Source organism: Mesocricetus auratus, unplaced genomic scaffold (assembly GCF_017639785.1).
Source record: "Mesocricetus auratus isolate SY011 unplaced genomic scaffold, BCM_Maur_2.0 Super-Scaffold_100025, whole genome shotgun sequence".
Classification (NCBI taxonomy): Eukaryota; Metazoa; Chordata; class Mammalia; order Rodentia; family Cricetidae; genus Mesocricetus; species Mesocricetus auratus.
Window position 1 is genome coordinate 4,806,895 of NW_024429206.1, and position 8,824 is coordinate 4,815,718.

Consider the following 8,824-nt stretch of genomic DNA (forward strand, 5'->3'; position numbering starts at 1 on the left):
TGCATCCCTTTGCTCAAGAGTCTGTCGACGGAGGTTGGTGCTGCCCTTGGACCTGGGGAAAGAGAGGATAGGTCAGCAGCAGTAAGATGCAAACCTGGGGTTCCAGTGGTTCGTCTTTGGTTTTAATATTTTCGTGTTTCAGTTGAGAAACTTGTTGCACTTGGTGTGTTTGTGTGTGTGTGTGTGTGTGTGTGTGTGTGAGAGAGAGAGAGAGAGAGAGAGAGAGAGAGAGAGAGAGAGAGAGAGAGAGAGAGAGAGAGAGAGAGAGAGATTGTGCTTATGAGCGTAGATGCCAATAGAGTCCAGAAGCCAGAGCTGGATCCCAGAGCCATGGGCCACCCAGGTGGGGCCGGGAACTGCACTCAGGCCAGCACACTAACCACTGAGCAATCTCTCCAGCCCCTCAGCTGCATTTAAACGTTAGCAGTCAAGGACCATTTTGAGGTCTGTATCCCAAGTTGTGTGTGACCTCAGGCAAGGCGCTTCACATGCTAGGTTTGTTTGTTTTGTTTTTTCCTTCCCGAGTAACAGGTAAGAGGGTACCAAGCTCCGATCTCAGCAAGTCACTCGAATCGCTTCATTTTCTCCCCGACCTTGTGACGGGGCACTCTGCTTAGAGGTGAGGAAACAGACAGAAGCTGAAGGACGTGCCTAGCCCCCAAAGCAGCAGCCCTTTGTGCTGTCGCCGTCCCTGTCACTGTTACTAATTACACAAGCCACCCAAGGCCAGCTGGTGGCCAAGGGGAAGTCTTGGGCTTGGGTCTTCAGGGACCCCCCGGGTAACCACTCTAGATTTTTTTCCCATGTAGCTCTCAACTGTTTAACAGTTCCTTTCCACACAGGCATTGGGGCAGCTCTGCCAATGGCTTTCCTGGGACGATAATTAGATTTAAGCCCTTGGTCAGTCAATAGATTCTCATCTCAGGGTTACCAAGCCGATCATGACCAGTAATTTACAGCTTGAATTGTTCTGAAATCAATACAGATTTCGCTCTTCAACGAGAGGGCTGTAAAACACGGTGACAGGAGGCCCCCAAAAGCAGTCTGCTGGGGAGTTACTGAGCCTCCAGAGGGGCCTGGCAATTAGAGCGGTGGGAGGTGGCTGACCTCTGTCCTGTGGGCTGTGGTCAGAGCTGGGAGGAGCTTCCTGGGGAGGGAGTGGGGGGGCTGGAGGTATGGGTGCCTGCTCGTGGCGGGGCTTTTGTGTGAGTTGCCTTGATTGACAGGTATAAATGGATGGGAATGGACCCTGAGTGGTAGAATGTCGTTTGGATTTGACTATGCAATTTTCTACTCTAGGGAATCCGCGGGGCCTCCTCGACACTTGGGCTTTTATCTGAAAGGTGGGCAGATAATGGAGACGGTAGCCCTAATGATGAGAGGAAGCCATATTTGAAGAGTATCTGATTAACTGCTGTGGGGCTGCTGAGCCCAGTTTTGGGGAGCCAAGGCCACAGGGTCCAGTCCAGTTGTGGGTTCCTGCTCCTTTCTCAGCCGAGTGACCTTGGGTCTGTCCCTTAACCACCAAGCGCCATTTCCTTCCATTGAAGGAATAACAGAACACTGTACTGGCTGGTTCTGTGTCAACTTAACATGAGCTAGAGTCATCAGAGGAAGGAGCCTCAGCTGAGGAAATGCCTCCATGAGATCCAGCTGTAGGGTATTTTCTCAATTAGTGATCAGTGGGGGAGGGCCCAGCCCATGGTGGGTGGGACCATCCCTGGGCTGGTGGTCCTGGGTTCTATAAGAAAGCAGGCTGAGCAAGCCATGAGGAGTAAGCCAGTAAGCAGCACCCTCCATGACCTCTGCATCAGCTCCTGCCTCCAGGTTCCTGCCCTGTCTGAGTTCCTGTCCTGGCTTCCTCCAGCGATGAATAGCGATGAATGCTGAAGTGTAAGCCCAATGAACCCTTTCCTCCCCAAGTTGCTCTTTGGTCACGGTGTCTTGTAGCAGCAATAGAAACCCTAACTAAGACAAGCACTGGTCCAGGGCCACAGTGGTGGCTGCATGAGATAACCCACCAGTCAATTAGCACAGGGCCCAGAGCTGAGAGTGGGCTCTGTAGAGCGAAGGCAGAGTACTTCCTTCAGCCCAAATCTCACTGCCTACGCTTCCCAGGAAGTTGGCCTGACTACAGGCGTGGCCACTGCGTGCCTCAGAAACCAGAAATGACAGCCTAACCCTCAGAGGAGAGTGGGACTTTCTGGATACGGTGATCCCTGCCTGTAATTTCAGTGCTGGGGAGACAGAGGCAGGAGTCTGGGGCTAGCCTGAGTCACATAGTGAGTTCCAGGCCTGCAGGCATCCTAACTCCAGTGCTGTCTGCTCAGGTATGAGCATCGGCCCCATTTTCATGATGGGAAAACGGAATCACAGAGAGGTGAAGGGTTTTGCACCAGCACAGGCAGCCAACAAAGGGTCACGTGGTTTGAATGAGAATGCTTCCTGGAAGTTTAAGTGTTCAAAAGCCAGGTCCCCAGCCAGCAGTGTCATCTCGGAAATGCCAGGAGGCACATCTTCTGTAGGAGAAGTGTGACTGGTCAGTGACGGTAGGTCTTGAGATTGTATAGTTCATCCTCACTTCCTGACCGTTCTCTTTTTCCTGCCTGGAGGTGAGAAGCCCTAGCAGCGTGCTCGGGCCACCTTGGAGTCACCTCCCTCCCCTTGCTGCCCACGACGAGTTGACTGGGTCCTCTCAGACCATGAGCCCAAACAAACCCTCCTCCCCACCCCGCAAGGCCTCTCTTGCTGGGTATCTCATTAATCACAGCCGTTGCAACCTAAGACTCAGGATGCTGACTAAAAGATTTTCCAACAGTTTAATAGAGTCTCTGTCTTTTGATGTAGTTTCGAAAGCAATGGTGGACAATGTGTGCTGGGCATAGCACAGAGTGTGTGAAATTCACCCAGAAACTGTGCAATAGGAGACTGAGGCCGTTTGGGAAACTCACCCAAGAAGACATTCTGAGCTTGACTGTCCCCTGGCAGCTCATCAGACTTCCAGACCCCTTGAGCCCAGCCTCGCCTCCAACTCTCCATTCTAGCCACTACACTCCATCCGTTCTCCTTCCCTTTAATTACAGAGCACTCTTTGTCACAGTTTCAAATCAACTCCTTAGACATCGGAAGAACGACACAGACTTTGTTCCGGAAAAGCATGTGTGAGCACGCACACGGTTGCACCCACACTGCTTTTCCCGGTTCCTCTATTCCTCCAAGCAGCCCCCATCTTCATCAGATCACCACGGTCAGGCCTGTTAACATCCCCTCACAGAAGGAGGGGTGGGGCGGATCATGGGACCTGTGCAGTTTGGCCCCAATGGTGCCTGGAATCTCAGGGAGATGCTAGAGTAGACAGGTGGTAAAGCTAACAGGAATGAGTTCCATGCAGCCAGGGTGGGCAGTGTCCTCTATGCTGGGTGCAGACCTTCCAATGACTTAGGGTCACTCAGTGTCGTTCCTGTAACCCCTCAATCGTGCTCTGTAAGTAACCTAAGAAACTGGCTCTCCAGGGTGAGCTAGGGCGGATCCATGGTTTGTCGCTGGGAGTCAGGAGGAGGTAAATGAAGTTAATATCTACCCTGGGGAAGAATTTTTGCTTCTATCCTGCAAGGACCCCTGAGTGTTACTCACAGTTTCTGGGCAACAGCCATGCTGGGGTCCCCTGTACAGCCACCAGCTCCCCAGCATTTGCAGAAGGTTTGTAGCTCATCCTGTTTCCACACGCGTGAGAGTATCAGAAACTATGAAAATAGATCCCCCTACCCTGTCCACACAGCACTCTGGCGGCTTCAGATGCTAGCCTTTCTGCACAGCTTGCAGCCTGAAGGGCCTTTTATCTTCCAGGGAGCAGGGTAGCTCTGCCATGGAGAGAGCAGCTGACAAAGGCCTCTCTCTGCCTGTCCCTAGCTGCTGGCGGGCTCACTGAACCAGCTGGGGCTGACTCTCTTCCTTTTTTCCAGACTGGGTTCATGTTCTCAGTCCCCAGGGTTGCTTTAATTCACTCTCAGGACAGGGTTCCACATACACCAGCAGTTCCCAGCCACCACACAGAGGCACTTCAGGGTGGCTGTCACTCATCAGGAGTGTGAGAAAATAGTCTGGACTATGTAGTCCCCCTCCTCCACAGGAGATGTACTCCAAGACCACCAGAGGGTGGCTGGAGATGAGAAGATTGCCTGCTGTCTGTCTGTGGTGACATTTGGTCACATTTCAGGTGCAGTAAAAGATTGCAGACAACAGTGAAAAGAGATACCAGTTAATGCTTCGAGAAAGAGATGTGAATGTGGCCTCTCTCTGTTTCTAAGTATCTTTCTCCACCACAGAGAGGCTCCTTCCTGAGTCCAGTGAGTTCACATGATGCATACGTGTTAAGATAAAATGAACATTGTCAGTCACACCAAGCAACCACCCAAGAGGTCTTTGACAGCTGGGCAGTGGTATTGCACACCTTTAATCCTAGAACTTGGGAGGCAGAGGCAGGCGGATCTCCAGATTCAAGGTTTATATAGTGAGTTCCAGGACAGCCAGAGCTACACAGAGAAATCCTGACTATGCAGTTTTCTATTCTTCGACAAACACAGCCATACAGTGACTGTGAGTAGCTGAGAACCTGCCACATGTTACTACTGGGTAGGTAACACAGACGCTGGGTACATCCTGCAAAGGCATAATGATCTTGTTTTAAGATTTATTTTTACCTTATGTATTATGGGTATTTTATCTGCACGCATTATCTGTGCTCCATGAACATGCAGTACCTCAAGGGACCGAAAGAGGGCATCATATCCCATGGAACTAGAGTTACAGAGGCTTAAAAGCCACCTCACCATGCTGGCATTCAAACCTGTGTCCCCTGGAGGCCAGGGAGGAGCTGGAGCTCTTAATCATTCTTTCTGCTCCAAAGGGACAGTGTGTTCCCATAGGATGCATAAGATTTTATCATCCCACTCTAACTGTGCCCAACATAATATACATGAGTTATTGTTGAAATTCTCTGTGTAATGTCCTCAGCCCACAGTTGACCACAGGTACCTGAGACCACAGAAAGAGGAAGGGTCCTAGAGGGGGACAGTGTGATGGCTAAACACTGGAGTCAGAAAATAATTCACATAAAGGGAAATGAGAACATTTGAGTTCACCCCCAAGGACGCTATTTTCAGTGTAACTAGGGGTCTTCCCTAGGTCATGCAGCCCTTTGCCCCAGGAGACAGAATCAGGACGCTATCTCAGGGGAGTGGGACACTGGCAGTCGTGATGGGGTAACCGACTGATCTCATCGACCAGAGCACTGGTGGCCCTGGCTCCTCTAAGCCACCAAGGAGACGACATCTCTCTGTAAAAGACTTCACGGTGTTCAGGAAGCCCAGATTTTTTCCCAAGAGTTCCTCAAAATCCACCAGAATGGATATCCAAACTTTTATTGCACAACCCATAATAGGAATATGACTTATGGCTGTTAGCATGCCAGGCTTCGGCAGCCTCCGTAAATCTGGCTTTCAGATGAACTCCATATGTATTTCAGCAGAGCCGGGCCCTCGGAGGGGAGCAGGAGAAGGAACTAGAATGAGGGGTGGGGCTTTGGGGGTTAATCTCAGTGTGAATATTAACCATGTGCCATGCTGATTTCCTCCTGAATAGATTGAGAAGTCCCAGCGTGCAGACCTGACTCCAGCGTGTTCAATCAGAACAGCAAGTGTCCAGAATGTGGGCTCGGAGAGAGTCCTGACTGCGGTGAGCTTCAGCCACAGGCTGAGATTCATTTCCCCAGAGAAATATAATATTTCAGCCACTCCAGGGGGCCTGGAAATGCGATGGGAGGCTCCCAACTAGAGATGGAGGTGAGGAGGAGGCCCAGACCGCTGTTGGGTTTTTGACTTCCAAAAAGGGCTACAATTTGCAATGAATGCTTGGAGGATTTTTCTGTCCCTCTCCCTCCCTCTTCCACCTTCCTCCTCCTGTCTTCCCTCGATCTTTCCCTTTCTTTCTTTCTCTCTCTCTCTCTCTCTCTCTCTCTCTCTCTCTCTCTCTCTCTCTTTCTTTCTTTCTTTCTGTTTTAAAAACAACATGGCAGCCTGGTGAGGGCAACCTTCTCCCAGAACAGACACCATCCTGCCTGCCCCAGCACCACTCTGTCTTTCACAGAGCTGAGCTTGCCCTGTGGTACCTCCTGTAATTTGACAGCTCTGAGAAGACAGTTTAAGAAGTGTGTCTTTCTGAGGGCCTGGGGGTGGGGCATAGTGAGAGAGAATACATTCTACCTGTGCAAGACCCTGACATCAATCCCCACATCACCCCCCACCCCAACAAACAAATAACTCAGGCTCTAGATTGCAAACCCAGAGAGTTGATTTACTAAGCATGATGGGCTCACAAAATGGGCATTGTTTTCTGAAGCTCCCTGAGTGACACCACTGACCTGGGCTTGAGTCCCTTGCACTGACTAGGAGGCCTCCCAGCACCGACCTTTGTCTGTGACACTCAGTATCCTGCCCAGTTTCATGTCAAGTTGACACAAGCTAGAGTCATCAGAAAGGAGAGAGGCTCAATTTGAGAAAATGCCTCCATGCAATCAGGCTGTGGGACATTTTCTTAATTAGTGATTGATGGGAAAGGGTCCAGCCCATTGTGGGTGGGGCCATCCCTGGGCTAGTGGTCCTGGGTTCTATAAGAAAGCAGGTTGAGCAAGCCATGGAGAGCAAGTCAGTGAGCAGCACCCTCCATGGCCTCTGCATCAGCTCCTGCCTCCAGGTTCCTGCCCTGCTGGAGTTCCTGTCCTGGCTTCCTTCAGTAATGACCAGCAGTGTGGATGCAGAAGCCAAATAAACCCTTTTCTTTCCCGAGTTGCTTTTTGGTCATGGTGTTTCATCACAGCAGAAGTAACCCTAACTAAGACAAGTTTGTGCCAGGCTAGTGGAGTATTGCTATGACAGACCTTACGGTGTTGTTTAGGGGAGGATTGCGGAAGGACTTTGGAACTTTGGGCTAGAAAAGTCATTGAGTGTGGAGAGCTCCAGGTTCCTGCCCTGACTTCCCTCAGCAATGGACTGTTAACTTAGAAATGTAAGATGGAAAAAAAAACCCTTTCCTGCCCAAGTTGCCTTGGTCATGGTGTTTCACCGCAGCAATGGTGACCCTAACTAGGACAGAGGGATTCAGCTGTCTGTTCCAGAGGGACCTGTCCTAGCCATGTGTCTTTGTGCAGCTTGAGCCATGCGCATGAACTGAAGGCAAGGCTTCCAACACTGAAACTGGTTCTCCAAAGCTGAGTCCAAGGCTGTGTCCATGAGCAAAATATGACCGATTGACTGGGCACTTGCTCTGTGTGTGTGTGTGTGTGTGTGTGTGTGTGTGTGTGTGTGTATGTGTATGTGGGTGTGTGTGAGAGAGAGATGAGAGAGAGAGAGAGAAAGAGAGAGAGAGAGAGAGAAATTCTAATTTTATCATCTCAAACTCCTATTAAGAAGAGGGAACTGGAGGGTGAGATGGCTCAGTGGGTGATGATGCTTGTGGCTAAGCCCAATGACCTGAATTTGATCTCTGAACCCCTCGTGGCAGAAAGAGGGAACTGAGTCCCCCAAGTTTTCCCCTGACCTCCACATGAGTGCTGCAGCTTGCCAGTTTGCATGTGCCTGTGCCTGTGTGTGTGTGTGTGTGTGTGTGTGTGTGTGTGTGTTGGTACACATGTGCACACCAGTAACATGAAAGAATGTTTTCTCTTTAAATGTAAGGAAACTGAAAGTCACAGAGGCTGAATGGCTCTTCACAGCCAGGAAGTGGTGGAGTCTGTAAATACAGGGATTTGGAAGTCCACATGAGAAAGCAGGAGTCATCTGTGTTAGCTTCCATATGTTATGGAATCCCGATGTTGCATGTCCTCCTACCCCAGCGGAACCTTCCTCTCTGAATTAACAAACGCTGTGTCTGTTAGCACTGTGACACTTTCCTCAGATGGAAGAGCCCATGGTCAAAGTGACACTAGGCAGGTACACAGAGCTTCTGAGGAATGACAGTATCTTGACTGTGCGGGTTCTGCCAGAGACACCCAGGGTCTACAGAGGTGCAGCCCCTCCCATCTGCCCACACCCATGCAGGTTGGGAGCAGTAGTTTAAAGACCGTGGGACCCACTGAGAATCCTGGCTCCTCCCTTTCCCACAGGTTCCTGAGCAGTAACTTGGAATGGTGCAGTTGTCTACCTATGAGCCAGGATGAAGCCTGAGGATGTACAAACACAGGTGAGGGGTTGTGAGTGTGGAATGTGAGTGGGTGTGAACATGTGTGTGGGAGGGTATGTGCCCTGGACCAGAGGAGGACATCAGGAGTTACTCCATCACTGTCTGCCGCACTCCTTTGAGGCAGGGTCTCTCACTGAACCTGGATCCAGGGACTAGCAAACCTCAGAGACCTTCCTGTCTCCTCCCTCCGAAGCTCCGGGGCTATGGGTGAGCATGCAGCCCCACCCCATCCCCAGCTTCTTACTTGGGTTCTGAGGATTTGAACTCGGGTCCTCAGTCTTGTACAACCAAGTGCTGACACCTGTTTTTAAAAAAACAATCTCCAAGACTCCTCTCGTTTCGGGTAAGTCTTCTTTGATTTCGTAGATATCCACTTCTACCCTGCTGCTGTATCGTTGTTCCCTCCATGGCGCCTCCTGATCATTATGAACAGTGATGGCCGTTGTCCAAGTTTCCAGCATTTCCCTTTAGCTAACACTTTGGTGCGGGTGCTTAACGGTCTTTGCTGACCTAGAGACCACAGCACGGTTCGTCCCTGCGTTTGTGTAAAAGCTTCCCTGTGTGTCCTTCACATGTAGATGTGTAATCA

General features: G+C 50.6%; 1 long non-coding RNA gene across 1 annotated transcript; it reads left to right on the forward strand.

Moving 5' to 3' along the window:
• Nucleotides 1–737: 737 nt before the first annotated feature.
• LOC121133912 lies at nucleotides 738–8,242 on the forward strand. Its single transcript, XR_005870928.1, has 4 exons — nucleotides 738–779; nucleotides 1,300–1,343; nucleotides 5,641–5,733; nucleotides 8,159–8,242. It is a non-coding gene; the product is annotated as an uncharacterized LOC121133912 (long non-coding RNA).
• Nucleotides 8,243–8,824: the final 582 nt, after the last annotated feature.